A 16,905-nucleotide genomic window follows, 5' to 3' on the forward strand; every position below is an offset into this window, starting at 1 on the left:
AAAGTTTAAAAACTATTAGAAAAAAATAGTAGAGAATATCAGTTTGACCCTGGGATTAGAAAGTATTTCTTAGATGAGACCAAAACAAACAAACAAAAAACTATAAAAGGTTGATAAATTTAACTTCTCAAAATTTAAATCTGTATGACAAGATGCTATTATAATATATAATAATAATGTAAACAGTTAAAAAAACAAGCACGGAGTGAGAAAAGATATTTATCACACATCTAAAAAAGAACTGATGCTTCTGAACTGTGGTGTTGGAGAAGACTCTTGAGAGTCCCTTGGACAGCAAGGAGATTCAACCAGTCCATCCTAAAGGAAATCAGTCCTGAATATTCATTGGTAGGACAGATGCTGAAGCTGAAACTCCAATACTGTGGCCACCTGATGCAAAGAACTGACTCATTGGAAAAGACCCTGATGCTAGGAAAGATTGAAGGTGGGAGGAGAAGGGGATGAGAGGATGAGATGATGAGATGATTGGATGGCATCACTGACTCAATGGACATGAGTTTGAGTAAGCTCTGGGAGTTGGTGATAGACAGGGAGGCCTGGCATGCTGCAGTCCATGGCGTCACAGAGTTGGACACGACTGAGCGACTGAACTGAACTGAAAAAAGAACTAGTATCCAGAAGAAAGAACTCATATTAATCAATAAGAAAATGAAAATAAACCAACAGAATCTCATCATGCAATTCACAGAAAAAAAATCACTCAAATGACTCGGGAGATGGAGGAGAAAAGAAAAAGATGTTCAAAGATACTAGTAATCAGCAAAACACAAGTAGATGGGATATAATATCACTTCAAACCTATCAGACTAACAAACATAAACAAGTAAGTCTGACAGTATCTAATGTTAGGAAGAATCTGAAACAATGGGAATCAGTAAAAGCATTCTGAAAAGCAATTTTGTAATACTAAAAAGAGACACACAACCTAGCAGAATCTGTTTCTAAGACTATAGGCTTGGGAAATTGTAAACTGAGCTGGGCTTTGTGGGACAGGCAGGATTCTGACAGGCAAAGATAAAAGGATTGGCATTCCCAAATAAAAAGAACAGTATAAGCAAGGCCATAGAGATAGGAAATCACCTGAGGAACACCCATACTGTTTTCCAAAATGGCTATACCATATTTACATTCCCAGAGGCAGTATATGAGAGTTTTAATTTCTCCATATGCTTGCCAACACTTGTTACTACCTGCCTTTTTAATTATAGCCATTTTAAGGGTATTAAGCAGAATCTCACTGTAGTTTTGAATCAGCCTTTCCCTGATGATCAATGTTAAACATTTCCTATAAATGTTTAACAGCCATTTGTACATCATCTTTGGATAACTGCCTATTCAGATTCTTTGCATATTTCTTAATTGGGTTATTTTTTTATTACTGAGTTGTAAGAGTTCTTGACATATAGACACAGTTATAAGTCCCTTATTAGGTAATTTACAAATATTTTATCCCAAATATGTGGACTGTCTTTTTGCTTTCTTGATGGTGTCCTTTGAAGTACAAAAGTTTTTTTAACTTTAATGAAATCCAATTTACATATTTTTTTCCTTTGGCTCCTTGTACTACTGGTGTCATATCTAAGAAACCCTTGACAAATCTAAGGTCACAAAGATTTATCTCCAAGTTTTCTCTTAAGAATTTTATAGCTCTTATATTTAGGTCTTTGAACGATTTTGAGTTAACTTTTGCGCATGGTGTAAAGCAGGGGTCCTATTTCATTCTTTCATATGTGGATATCTAGTTGTTCCAGCACCATATGTTGAAAAGACTATTCTTTCCTCCACTGAATTGTTTTTGGTACCCTTGTTACACAGTCACTGACTGTAAATGCAAGGGCTTATTTCTGGATACTCAATACAATTCCAGTGATCCATACGTCTATCCTTATGCCTGAACCATGCTGTCTTGACTACTGTAGCTTTTTAATAACTCTGGGAAATTGGGAAGTGTGGGTCTTCCAAATTTATTCTTTTTCAAGACTGTTTTGGTTAATATGGATCCTTTAAATTTCCATGTGATTTCAGGAACAGCTTGTCAAAATATGCAAATAAGTCAGCTGGGATTTTGATAGGGATTGTGTCGAATCTGGAGATCAACTGGGAAAATATCACCATCTTAAAAATATTAAATCTTTCAATCCATGAATATGGGGCATTTTTCTAATTATTTAGATTTATAATTTCTTTCAAGAATGTTTTACAGTTTTCAGAGTACACAATTTTATGCTTTTGTTAAATTTATTCCTTTTTTGTTTGATGCTATTATAAACAGAATTGCTTCATAATTTCATTTTTGGATTGTCTACTACAATTGAATAGATTGACTTCTGTGTATTGATCTTGTATCTTGCAACCCTATTGAACACATTTACTAGTTCTAACAGTTTTTGCATGGATTCCTCAGAATTTTCTCTATGTAAGATTGCTTCACCTGCAAATACAGACAGTTTTAATTCTTCTTTTCCAATCTGGATGACTTTTTATTTCATTTTCTTGCCCAGCTGCCCTGGTTAAAACCTCCAGCACAACGTTCAATAGAAGTGATGAGACTGGACATCCTTGTCCTGTTCACAATGTTACGGGGAAAGCATTCAGTCCTTTTCCGTTAAGTATGATGATAGCCATGGGTTTTCACAGATGTCGTTTATCAGGCTGAGGAAGTTCCTTCTATTCCTAGTTTGCTGACGTGCTTGTTTATTTCTTTGTTTTCTTAAATAATGAAACGGTATCAGAGTTTGTCAAAAGCTTTTTCTTCATCTATAGAGACGATTATGTGAGTTCTGTCCTTTAATGTTTTAATATTAGGTGTTGCACTGATTGATTTTCCTATTATAAGTGGCTCTTGCACCTATGGGATAAATCCCACTTGGTTGTAGTATATAATATAACCATTTCTTTAAGTTATTGCTCATTTTGCTAGTATCTTTTTGAGGACTTTCACATTTATGGGATATTGGTCTGTAGTTTTCTTATGATGTCTTTGTCTGGTTTTGGTATCAGGACAATATTTGCCTTATAGAATGATTCCCCCCTCTTCTATTTTTTGGAGGAGTCTGAGGAGGGTTAGTGTTAATTTTCATTTAAATATTTGTTAGAACTCACCAATGAAGCTATCTGTCCTGGGCTTTTCTTTATGGGATGTTTGTTGGTTGGTTGTTTGTCCTTCTAGTACAGATCGTCCCTGACTTATGATGGGGTTACGTCCTGATAAGTTGAAAATATTTTAAGTTGAAAATGTATTTAACATACCTAATCTACCAAACATGATAGTGTAACCTAGCCTGCAATTAAATATGCTTGGAACACTTACATTAGCCTATAGATGGACAAAATCATCTAACACAAAGCCTGTTTTATAATAAAGTATTACATATTTTATTTAATTTATTGAATATTGTATTCAAAGTTGAAAACAGAATGGTTGTGTGGGTACAGAATGGTTTTAAGTGTGTTGGTTGTTATCCATATGATCATGTGGCTGACTGAGAGTTGCTGCTGCCCAGCATCATGAGAAACTACAACACTGCATGTTGCTCGCCCAGGAAAATGTCAGAATTCAAAATCTGAATATGTACCACTCTCACACCATTGCAAAGGTGAAAAATCCCAAGTCAAACCATCATTATTAAGTCATGAACCATATACAATTTGTTCATTTCACCTAGATATCTGATCTGCTGTCATACAACTGTTCATAGTATTCCCTTAGAATCCTTATTTCTGTAAAGTCAGTAGTAATGCTCCCTATATTATTCCTGATTTTAATAATTTAAGTCTTCTCTCTTTTATTCTTAATCAGTCTAGATAAAAGTTTGTTAATTTTGTTGCTCTTTTTAAAGAAACAACTTTTGGTTTATTGATTTAAAATTTTTTTTAATTTCACTGATTTTTGCTCTAATCTTTATTATTCCCTCGTCTTGCTTAAGGTTTAGTCTGCTCTTTTCCCCCGACAGAGTGTTAAGGTGAGAAGTTAGGTTACTGAGTTGAGGTTATTCTTCATTTTTAATACAGGCTTTTATAGCTATAAATTTCCTTCTAAGTACTATTTTAGCTATATCCTATAAGTCTTGGTCAGGTGTATTTCACTCATCTCCAGCTATTTTCTAGTTTCCCTTGTGATTTCTTCTTTGGCCCACTGATTATTCAGGAGCATGTTATTTAATTGTCACTAAATTCTAAACTTATTATTGATTTATAATTCCAATACACTGTGATTGAAGAACATAATCTGTATGAGTTCACTCTTTTAAATGAGAGTTGTTTTATGGCCTAGCACATAGTCTATCCTGGAGAAGGTTATATGTGTTCTGGAAAATAATTAAATTCTTCTGATTGTCAAAGCCTGTTGTTGGGGTGTCCTACAGATATCTGTTAGGTGTAGCTGGTGTACAGCGCTGTTTAAGTCTTCTATTTCTTTGTTGATCTTTTGCATAGTTGTTCAATCCATTATTGAAAGAGAGGTACTGAAGTCTTCAACTACTACTGTTGAACCATCTTTTGCCTTCATTTCTATTAGCTTTTATTTCATGTATTTTAGGGCTCTGTTATGAAGTATATATTTATAACTGTTTTACCTTCATGAATGACTCCTTCATTATTATAAAATGTCCTTCATTAACTCTAGTAACATTATGGTTATTGTTATTTTAAAGGCTATTCTGTCTGATAATAGTATACCCACCCTAGCTATCTGATGGTTCCTGTTACATCATCTTCTTCCATTCTTTACTTTCAACTTTTTTATATCTTTGAATCTAAAATATATCTCCTATAGATATTAAATTCTTGAATCTTTAAAAAAAATTCACTATGACAACATCTGCTTTTTAATTGGACACAGAGCAGATTTAGTGAAGCTATTGGAACAGTTAAGTTCAGTTCAGTCGCTCAGTCATGTCCGACTCTTGGCGACCCCATGAATGGCAGCACGCCAGGCCTCCCTGTCCATCACCATCTCCCGGAGTTCACTCAAACTCACATCCATCGAGTCGGTGATGCCATCCAGCCATCTCATCCTCTGTCTTCCCCTTTTCCTCCTGCCCCCGATCCCTCCCAGCATCAGAGTTTTTTTTCAAGGAGTCAACTCTTCGCATGAGGTGGCCAAAGTACTGGAGTTTCAACTTAAGCATCATTCCTTCCAAAGAACACCCAGGGCTGATCTTCTTTAGAATGGACTGGTTGGACCTCCTTGCAGTCCAAGGGACTCTCAAGAGTCTTCCCCAACACCACAGTTCAAAAGCATCAATTCTTCTGGCGCTCAGCTTTCTTCACAGTCCAACTCTCACATCCATACATGACCACTGGAAAAACCATAGCCTTGACTAGATGGACCTTTGTTGAGAAAGTAATGTCTCTGCTTTTCAATATGCTATCTAGGTTGATCATAACTTTTCTTCCAAGGAGTAAACGTCTTTTAATTTCATGTAGATTGTGTTAAAACATAAGTAAAAATGTTGATAGTAAAGGAACAGAGTGGCTATGACTGCCTGAAGAAGTAGGAGGAGACAGAGGAATTTTTCATTTCGAATGAAGGAAAGACATTTTTCCTCCTGAAACATGGAAGAAATTAGGGGCATAGATCTAAAGCATCTTTATTTATGCTCAGGTAGTTAACACTCTTACATTCATTTTATCATCCTGAAGCCTGCATCCTTTTAGACTTTCTTAGCTAGCCCTTTCCCAGTGCTTGAATTAGCTATAGGCTAGAAGGCCAGAAATTCAACCTTTTTGGAATTGTGTATATATTAAAAGTTAATACCTGAGTGATTGCCATCAAAAGTGAGCTAATAAACAAGCCATGGTCAACTCAATTAAATAAATAAGTACTTTAACACTTATTACACTTTAGGTACAACAAGTGCAAAATGAAAAGACAGTCTTTGCCCTCTATGAACTCTTTTCCTCTATGAGAAAGACAAACATTTAAGTAACCCTGGTATTCGGTATCTTCAAATAAAGGCTGTCAAAGAGGAAAATACAAAGAGCTGTAGGAGAACTGGGAAGAAGGACAAAAAGAATTTTAGCAACTAACCTGACTCCCTTTCCCTCCAATTTGGTCTGGCTTCTGTATTGGAGAGGCTGCTGCAATTCTGAGTTAGTTACAAGAGAGACTTTTAAGTAGAGAGTTATTTTTGTTCAGACCATGTACCTTCCCCTACTTTTGATTCAAACAAGTAACACTGTTGTGGACATTTAGAGGAGGGGTCAAACTCAGACAAACTGCACAGTGTTTTAGAGACAGCAGGAGCTTCATTTACAAGTAGACCTAGATTCAAATCCCAGCTCTTTTACTTATTAGCTCTGTGACTTTGAGCAAATCAACTCTCAGAGCCTCTGTTTTGGTATTTTAAAAAATAGACTAATTTATTTAATTGTTCGGTGTACATTTTTTGAGTCATGTATGGATGTAAGAGTCAGACCATAAAGAAGGCTAAGTGCCAAAGAACTGATGCTTTCCAACTGTGGTGCTGGAGTCCTTAGATAGCAAGGAGAGCAAATCAGTCAATCCTAAAGGAAATCAACCCTGAATATTCATTGGAAGGACTGATGCTGAAGCTCCAATACTCTGGCCACTTGATGCAAAGAGCTGACTCACTGGAAAAGACCCTGATGCTAGGAAAGACTGAGGGCAAGAGGAGAAGGGGGTGACAGAGGATAAAATGGCTAGACGACATCACTGACTCAAACTCTGGGAGATAGTGAAGGACATGGAAGCCTGGCATGCTGTAGTCCATGGGGTCTCAAAGAGTTGGACACAACTGAGTGACTGAACAACACTTTATGTTGGGACCAGTGCCTCTTTTTCCTTCTTCTGTATCTGCATGTGAGTGGCTAGGGAAGAAAGTAGAGAAGTCCTGAACTTGCTTTGCAGACACCCATTTCAATATTCCTACTGACAGTCAGGAGAAAGAGTTTCCTGCTCTGGACATCCTATGGTAGCCATCATAATCCAGTAGGAAGAACAGGGGCTCTGAAGGAAGGCAGTGTGGATTCAAAATTAACAGAGGTAGCATGCAAAATACCTAGCATAAATACTTGGCACAGAGCAGTAAGTGCTTTAATAAATGTTAGTCCCCCACCCATTTTGGAAATGGTTGCATTTGCCTGTAGATTTTAAAACTACTTAATGAAAAGCTTCTCAGTCTTCAATTATGTCCCTCACTCATGCTTTTCCCTTTCCCTTACCTGGCTCCAGGTGAGTAGACCTATCGCTATTTGGCCAAGCAAAGGCTAGACAAAAGCCATGTTAGTGTGTTTTTTTGCAGAAACATTGAATCAGTCATTATGCTTTCAGTTCAGTTCAGAAGCTCAGTTGTGTCCGACTCTGTGACCCCATGGACTGCAGCACGCCAGGTTTCCTGGTTCATCACCAACTCCCTGAGCTTGCTCAAACTCATGTCCATTGAGTCAGTGATGCCTTTGAATACAGGAAACTTTTTGTGTGCAGCTGTGTATATTGTGTATTACAACCTTTTGTGCATTTTAAATGGGTCTTCATTTCTGGGCTTGAGCTTTCTCTAGTTTCAGGTGGGGGCTACGGCCCAGTTGCAGTGTGCAGGCTTCTCACTGTGGTGGCATCTCTAGTTGTGGAGCACAGGCTCTAGGGCATCAGGTTCAGTAGTTGTGGCCCATGGGCTTAGTCACAGAGGCTTGTAGGATCTTCCTAGGAAGATCCCATGGAATCGAACCCATGTCCCCTGCATTGGCAGGTGGATTCTTAACCACCAGACCATCAGGGAAGTTCCTCTAGCTACTCTTATAACTGGCTTTTCTTAAAGCTCTTATTAAATTATATTTCCATTTTTCTCATATACTCATCCCTCAATATTGTGGATCTAGTATCAATCCAATGATGACCTCTTCAGTCATATTTCTCTTGGTCTTTATATGTCCCAGCAGGGGCTTCTGTTTGTGATCTCACTATCCAAACACACTCTTTTTTTTTTTAACTGATTGATGATTGGTTTACAATATTTTATTTCTGCCATACATCAACATGAATTAGCCATAGGTGTATGTATGTCCCCTTCCTCTTGAATCTCCCTCCCATCTCCTACCCTTTCCCACCCCTCTAGGTTGTTACAGAGCCCGAGTTTGAGTTCCCTAAGTCATAGAGTAAATTTCCATTGACTATCTATATTTTACATATGGAAGTGTGTATACTTACATGCTACTCTCTCCATTCATTTCACCTTCTCCTTCCTTTTCCCTGCCCTTGTCCGTAAGTCTGTTTTCTATGTCTGCATCTCAACTGCTGCCCTGTGAACAGGTTCATCAGTTCCATCTTTCTAGATTCCATATATATGTGTTAATACATGATATCGTGTTTTTCTCTTTCTGACTGACTTCACTCTCTATAATAGGCTCTAGGTTCATTCACCTCATTAGAACTGTCTCAAATGTGTTCCATTTTATGGGTGAGTAGTATTCCATTGTATATATGTACCACAGCTTCTCAGAGGAGCCTGGTGGGCTACAGTCCATGGGGTCACAGAGAGTTGGACCGACAATTGAGCAACACACACACACACACCAGTTTCTTTATCTATTCATCTGTCAATGGACATCTAGGTTGCTTCCATGTCCTAGCTAGTGTAAATAGTGCTCCAACGAACACTGGGGTACATGTATCTTTTTCAGTTTTGGTTTCCTCAGGGTATAAGCCTAGAAGTGGGATTGCTGGGTCATATGACAGTTCCAGTCTTAGTTTTTTAAAGGAATCTCTATACTGTCTTTCATAGTAGCTGTATTAATTTACACTCCCACCAGCAGTGCAAGAGGGTTCTCTTTTTCTCCACACCCTCTCCAGAACTTGTTGTTTGTGAATTTTTTTTGATGATGGCGATTCTGATTGGTGTGAGGTGATATCTCATTGTAGTTTTGATTTGCATTTCTCTAACAATGAGCAACACTGAACATCTCTTCATGTGTTTATCAGCCATCTGTATGTCTTCTTTGGAGAAATGTCTGTTTAGGTCTTTTGCCCACTTTTTGATTGGATTGTTTGTTTTTCTGGTATTGAGTTGTATGAGCTGGTTATATGTTTTTGAAATTAATCCTTTGCCAGCTGTTTCATTTGCTATTATTTTCTCCCATTCTGAGGGTCATCTTTTTACCTTGTTTACAGTTTCCTTTGCTGTGCAAAAGCTTTTAAGTTTAATTAGGTCCCACTTGTTTATTTTTATTTCCATTATTCTAGGAGGTGCAAATCTACTCTATTTTTAGTCTCCCTCCTTCCCTAATCACACAGCCCATATGGCTGATGCCATGCATCTGGCCAAAAAGAACCTACCAGCTAACCACCATTTCTCTGCTGACTCAACTGCCACTGCAGAAAAAGGAGCATGGACTTTAGATGCAGATATGGGTTCTAATCTGTTTCATCATTTTGAATTCTGTGAATTTAGGCAAACTATCTTTTTAAAAAATATTGAAGGCTTCACAAATTTGAATGTCATACTTGTGTAGGCACCATGCTAATCTCTGTATTTTTCCAATTTTAGTATACGTGCTGCCTAAGCAAGCACGAGGCAAACTATTATTTCTGCTTACTGAGCTTTGGCTTCCTCATTTAAAATGGATAAATAATAACTTTGCAGAGTTGAGGTGATAATAATAATAGCAATAAAAATAATACTTACTGTGTGTCAAGTATCATGCTACTGAATACTTTACATTGATCTCATTTAATTTTCATAACCCCTTCATGAGGTAGGTTCCACTATTACCATTATTTTATAGTTGAGGAAACCAACTAGAGAAGCTAACTTACTCATCCAGGTCATTTTGGTAGACCATGGGCTGGCTAACTCAATGCCCATTTCCAACCCCCTCTGCCCTCCTGAGGCTGGAAAAGTACCCGCTTTCTCAGCATTCCTATTCCTTAGGACTAGCCAAGTGGCCCAGTTCTGATCAAGGAAATAAACACATAAGTCTCCTGGGGAACTTGTGAAAAAGCCATTGTTTTTAAAAGGACAAGTATTTCGATATTCCATCATCTTTTTTCAACCTCGGTCACAGAGGTGACGCCTACAACTATAGCAGTCATCCTAGAAAGCAGAAAAAGCCAAAAGATTCAGGGGATACCAGTCTTGAAATCACAGACCTAATAAATCAATGCCATCTGCCACTGACCTCCAGATTTTTTTTATGTGAGAAAAATACACTTTTATTTGCTTAAACTACAATTAGTCAAGTCTTCCAGTAGTATCTTCAGGCATTTATATGTGGTACAGCATAATCAAATGATAGAGCTCAGTTCAGTTCAGTCGTTCAGTAGTGTTCGACTCTTTGTGACCCCATGGACTGCAGCACGCCAGGCTTCCCTGTCCATCACCAACTCCCGGAGCTTACTCAAACTCATGTCCATCATGTCAGTGATACCATCCAACCATCTCATCCTCTGTCATCCCCTTCTCCTCCCGCCTTCAACCTTTCCCAGCATCAGGGTCTTTTCAAATGAGTCAGTTCTTCGCATCAGGTGGCCAAAGTATTGGAGTTTCAGCTTCAACATTAGTCTTTCCAATGAACACCCAGGACTGATCTGCTTTAGGATGGACTGGTTGGATGTCCTTGCAGTCCAAGGGACTCTCAAGAGTCTTCAACACCACAGTTCAAAAGCATCAATTCTTCAGTGCTCAGCTTTCCTTATAGTCCAACTCTCACATCCATACATGACTACTAGAAAAACCATAGCTTTGACTAGACAGACCTTTGTTGGTAAAGTAATGCCTCTGCTTTTTAATATGCTGTCTAGGTTGGTCATACCTTTTCCTCCAAGGAGGAAGCATCTTTTAATTTCATGGCTGCAGTAACCATCTGCAGTGATTTTGGAGCCCCCCAAAATAAAGTCTCTCACTATTTCCATTGTTCCCCCATCTATTTCCCATGAAGTGATGGGACCGGATGTTATGATCTTAGTTTTCTGAATGTTGAGTTTTAAGCCAACTTTTTCACTCTCCTCTTTCACTTTCATCAAGAGGCTCTTTAGTTCCTCTTTACTTTCTGCCATAAGGGTGGTGTTATCTGCATATCTGAAGTTATTGATATTTCTCCCGGCAATCTTGATTCCAGCTTATGCTTCAGCCAGCCCAGCATTTTGCAGGATGTACTCTGCATATAAGTTAAATAAACAGGGTGACAATATACAGCCTCGATGTACTTCTTTTCCTATTTGGAACCAGTCTGTTGTTCTATGTCCAGTTCTAACTGACCTGCATACAGATTTCTCAGGAGGCAGGTCAGGTGGTCTGGTAGTCCCATCTCTTAAAGAATTTTCCATAGTTTGTTGTGATCCACACAGTCAAAGGCCTTGGCATAGTCAATAAAGCAGAAGTAAATGTTTTTCTGGAACTCTCTTGCTTTTTCGATGATCCAGCAGATGTTGGCAATTTGATCTCTGGTTCCTCTGCCTTTTTAAAATCCAGCTTGACGATCTGGAAGTTCACGGTTCACATACTGTTGAAGCCTGGCTTGGAGAATTTTGAGCATTACTTTGCTAGTGTGTGAGATAGAGTTAATAAGATTCAAAATTAGGGGGTCAATCATTAAGCTATATCAGAAACACCTGGCATTGGACTTGGCAGTGAATGGGTATTCAAATGATGAAAATGATTATAATAATATCAATTACTCAGTCTACTTCTTCAAGACCTCCATGTTCCTCAGGAAACACCGAATTGTCAGTAACCTAAATTACAACAGAGTTGCTCAGAACAGGCCAACTCTATTGGACATGCCCACCCCTCATGTCTGCACTTCTGAATTCAGTTCTCCCAGCTCAGGGGCCATCCTAAGGAGGGTGAAGGGAAGGAAGGTTTGGAGATAGGTCTTGGCTGCTTACCGCCACTTATCTCATGGGCCACCAAGATTTCAGGCTCCCTGCCATGCAAGTCTAAGATGAGAGAGTTCAAAAAACTCAGGAGAAACTTACAATCTTGGCAGCATTTGTTATGACAGTGATGGTCCACGCTTCTCTCTCTGGCAGCCAGAGGCCTTTGGAGATAACAAGAAGTGTGGTTCTGTAGCTTAAATAAGACCAAGGGCTATTGAGTTTTCTGCCTCTTTTCCTGCTGGGAGCGATAACAGCAAAAATCTGATTTAGACACTTAAATTCAAGTACCTTCACCACCAGCTGAGCAATTTTCAAGTAATCACACCTTTGACCTCACCCAACATACATCCTTTTAAAGCCATTTTTTGGGGCCAATTATTTAGTTTTCCTAAGATGTATAGGGGAAAGGTAGACTTGTTGGCCATCTTCCTGAAAACTGTAGCTTCTATTCCTCTGTCCAGGATTTGAGCAGCTTGCTCATAGACCTTCCAGTCTGTCTGGGAGGGGGCCAGCCACTCCTGTCACAGCTGACACAGGTGCCATAGCTGACATGTCTCCAAGCTAACACATTGCCTTTGTTTCTACAGCTGTTCAGAACCCAAAAGGTACTTCCTGGAGGAATTATGACATTTACGATGGCAAGATTCCTAGACAAGCTCACTGAATTGGGAAAGAAGAAAAAACTATTTATTAAACATTTAACTAAATGGCAGATTTGAGCATCAGAATCACCTAGGGAGCTTGTGAAAACACAGACTCCTGGGGAAGCTCTGGAGTCTGTAATTCAGTAGATTTGGGGTAGGGCTCAAGAATTTGCATTTCTAACAAATTCTTAGGCCTGGTGAGGACACTTAGAAGCCACTGCTAGAAGGTATCAATCTTTGAAAACTCACAGTTGGCTACCTTTTGTGAAAAGTCTCTTCAATCCTGAGAAGAGATACTCTATCAGGATATCATTTTGCTTACATCTTTTAAACAAACAAACAAAAAACAATCCTTCCCACCCCACCCTCCAAAATCCCCCTAAAAGCAACTACTAACAGATTTCTACAGATTTCTCTTTAAGGAAGGACTAGATTCCAAATGCTTCAGATCAGTGGGCCATGCCAGTGGGTTTTTAGAAGAGAAATTCTCCTAGGAGCTCCAGGCAATACATTCTGGAAGAAAGGACAAGTTAGCACTAGAGGTTCACCAATCTCCCAAAGTATGCACAGACTACTCACAACCAGCTGCCATTAAGAAAACAACAACGTTATGACAATGACTCTCAAGCTTTGTCCACAATACACCTGTACATGATGGTACTGGTCAGGGATGGATGGGTACATGGAAGGAGAAGAGAGAGTGTGTATGAGTGTATGTATGAGAGGGTAAGGAAACAAACAAAAAACCACCTAATTCTGAGACAACTTTCCTGATGGCTTAGGAGCTGTCAGTGAGTCACAGGTGAATTGGGATACTGCTTTCTCAAGCTCAGCAGAAATGTCTGGGAAGTGAGGGGAGAACAGAAGTTCCTGGACAGTCTTGTTTATCTAGAGTTCTCTACAAATATTCCTTTCTGTGTAGAAGAACTGGCTTAGCGTTAACTGAATCACTGCTTTAGAAGGAGAGTCTCAGAACGAAAATGTTTATTCTAAACTCTGAGTTCAATCTGCCAGACACTTAACAGATCTCTGAAAAAGTTTCATTATTAGGGACCTGATACTTTAGTCATTTATTCATTCAGTCAGTCAATACTCAAGAGTTTACTCTGAGTTAAGCACTGGGTTAAACACTGAGGACACAGTGAGTGCCTGCAAGAACAGTGAAAGTCAAAGTTGCTCAGTAGCGTCAGACTCTCTAAGACCCCATGGACTATACCCAGGCCAGAATACTGGAGTGGGTAGCCTTTCCTTTCTCCAGAGGACCTTCCAACACAGGGATCAAACCCAGGTCTCCCACATTGCAGGCAAATTCTTTACCAGCTGAGCCACAAGAGAAGCCCTAAGAACAGTAAGGGTTATAGAAATATAAATAACCATAAGGCAGTAAATAACACAGACAACATGTAGCTCAGTGCTTAACATGGAGCATCCAAACTTAGATGTGATTCTGGCTCTATCATGCTCTGGCTCTGTGACAGGGACAAGTTTTTCGATCTTTCTTGACTTACATCTACATCTATCAAAACTTATATATTTTAATAAGGATTAAATAAAATAATGACAACATAGTTCTCAAACTGGATCAAGGACCTTTGTGGTTACTCAAAAATGTGTTAGAGAGTACATGAAAGCATTGAATAAACAAACAGGATGCAGTTTCTTGTAATGCTAATTTTTTTTTTACCAAACACAAAAAACTACCAAACAACTTAAAGTATTCATTTTAAAGAAAATAACGACTATATAAAGGTGATTTAAGGTAAAATTCTTATGAATTTTGAAGATAAACTTCAAACAGACTTCAAATAAAGTTTAACTCTCTGGGCTATTTTCAGGCTGAGTTTGCTCTCTTCCAATGTCAGGAACACTAGGAAAGTTTCCAAACACTGCATGTGGCTGACAAAGGATGCTCAACAAAGAACAACCATTAGTGTTAAGTTCAGTTCATTCAGTTGTGTCTGACTTTTTGCAACCCCACAGACTGTAGCACACCAGGCTTCCCTGTCCATGACCAACTCCCGGAGCTTGCTCAAACTCATGTCCATCAAGTCAGTGATGCCATCCAACCATTTGTTAATAAGTGAAAGTCGCTCAGTTGTGTCCGACTCTCTTCGACCCCATGGGCTGTCGGCTGCCAGGCTCCTCTGTCCATGGAATTCTCCAGGCAAGAATACTGGAATGGGTAGGCATTCCCTTCTCCAGGGGATCTTCCTGACCCAGGGATCGAACCTGGGTCTCCCCGCATTGCAGGCAGATTCTTTACTGTCTGAGCCAGCAGGGAAGCTCTATTTTTATTCCACAAGTTAATAATAAATAGCTATTATTACTAACCCACTCACAGGAGAAACAATTCTGCAGTGTATGGGGCATAAGAGGGTGTCATCTCTACCCAGGTATCCTTTTTTCCCAAGTTCTAGACTTCTTCCATTCCTATCCCCAAACTTTATGATTATTCGAGAACTACAAGTCCAGGAAGCAGGCCAATTCTGCCTCCAAATGCCAGGGAGCAACCTTCAAAACACACAAAAAAGAAGGGATCAGCACTAGTAAAGTTGCTAATCTCATCAACCTCCTGACCTCCCCTGAGCCCTCAGCCTGCCCAAGCAGTTAACTCCAGAACAAGAAGTCAGCCTAATCACTGATCCAGCACCACTCCAGACTAGCTGTGTTCTCATTTTAAAAGTTCATAGAGATCATTTATTTCCTTAAAATCTCACAGATAAGTAATAAATAAGGTAGGTGTTATGTTTCCTACTTTACAGAGGAGGAAACTGAGGCCTTCAAAGTAAAATCAGTTGAAGTTTTTAGATACAGGCAGAGCCAGGATTCAAGTTCAAGTCTTCTGACTTCAAGCAGCAGCTCTCCCCACTACATTAAGCGAGAGAAATCATTCCAATGAGAATCTATACAGCATAGGCAAAAGCTCTTCCAGTCCTTTATCAAAGCCCACCCATTTTCAGCTGTATTCAGGGAAATTATAATTTAATATAAGTTCAGTTATGTTGCTCAGTAGTGTCTGACTCTTTTGTGACCCCATGGACTGCAGCATGCCAGGCTTTCCTGTCCATCTCCAACTCCTGGAGCTTACTCAAACTCATGGCCATTGAGTCAGTGATGCCATCCAACCATCTCATCCTCTGTCATCCCTTCTACACCTGCCTCCAACCATTCCCAGCACCAAGGTCTTTTCCAATGAGTCAGTTCTCTGAATGAGATGGCCAAAGTATTGGAGTTTCGGCTTCAGCATCAGTCCTTCCAATGAATATTCAGGACTAATTTCCTTTAGGATGGACTGGTTGGATCTCCTTGCAGTCCAAAGGACTCTCAAGAGTCTTCTCCAACACCACAGTTCAAAAGTATGAATTCTTCTGTGCTCAGCTTTCTTTATAGTCCAGCTCTCACATCCATACATGACTACTGGAAAAACAAAAGCTTTGACTAGACAGACCTTTGTTGGCAAAGTAATGTCTCTGCTTTTGAATATGCTGTCTAGGTTGGTCATAACTTTTCTGCCAAGGAGCACACATCTTTTAATTTCATGGCTGCAATCACCATCTGCAGTGATTTTGAAGCCCCCCAAAATAAGGTCTCTCACTGTTTCCACTGTTTCCCCATCTATTTGCCATGAAGTGATGGGACTGGATGCCATGATCTTAGTTTTCTGAATGTTGAGTTTTAAGCCAACTTTTTCACTCCCCTCTTTCACTTTCATCAAGAGGCTCTTTAGTTCTTCTTTGCTTTCTGCCCTAAGGGTGGTGTCATCTGCATATTTGAGGTTATTGATATTTCCCCCAACAATCTTGATTCCAGCTTGTGTTTCATGCAGCCCAGCATTTCTCATGATGTACTCTGCATGTAAGTTAAATAACCAGGGGGACAATATACAGCCTTGACGTACTTCTTTTCCTATTTGGAACCAGTCTGTTGTCCCATGTCCAGTTCTAACTGTTGCTTCTTGACCTGCATACAAATTTCTTAGGAGGCAGGTCAGGTGGTCTGGTATGCCCATCTCTTTAAGAATGTTCCACAGTTTGTTGTGATCCACACAGTCAAAGGCTTTGGCATAGTCAATAAAGCAGAAAGAGATGTTTTTTCTGGAAGTCTCTTGCTTTTTCTATGATCTAACAGATGTTGGCAATTTGATCTCTGGTTCCTCTACCTTTTCTAAATCCAGCTTGAACATCGAAGTTCATGGTTCATGTACTGTTGAAGCCTTGCTTGGAGAATTTTGAGCATTACTAGCGTGTGAGATGAGTGCAATTGTGCGGTAGTTTGAACCTTCTTTGGTATTGCCTTTCTTTGAGACTGGAATGAAAACTGAGCTTTTTCAGGCCTGTGGCCACTGCTGAGTTTTCCAAATTTGCTGGCATATTGAGTGCAGCACTTCCACGGCATCATCTTTTAGGA

General features: G+C 39.3%; 1 protein-coding gene, 1 long non-coding RNA gene and 1 other non-coding gene across 17 annotated transcripts in view; 1 reads left to right on the plus strand and 2 right to left on the minus strand.

The window, feature by feature from the left end:
• The window catches only part of FAM168A (family with sequence similarity 168 member A), a 206,085-nt gene that overhangs the window by 37,399 nt on the left and 151,781 nt on the right, over positions 1-16,905 (minus strand). The window lies entirely within an intron of this gene.
• Positions 1-16,905, plus strand: part of LOC129629186 (uncharacterized) — a 42,954-nt gene that overhangs the window by 13,654 nt on the left and 12,395 nt on the right. The window lies entirely within an intron of this gene.
• LOC129629391 (U6 spliceosomal RNA) lies at positions 9,445-9,548 on the minus strand. The gene has a single exon (XR_008703222.1). It is a non-coding gene; the product is annotated as a U6 spliceosomal RNA (small nuclear RNA).

Source organism: Bubalus kerabau, chromosome 15 (genome assembly GCF_029407905.1).
Source record: "Bubalus kerabau isolate K-KA32 ecotype Philippines breed swamp buffalo chromosome 15, PCC_UOA_SB_1v2, whole genome shotgun sequence".
In the NCBI taxonomy this organism is placed as follows: domain Eukaryota; kingdom Metazoa; phylum Chordata; class Mammalia; order Artiodactyla; family Bovidae; genus Bubalus; species Bubalus kerabau.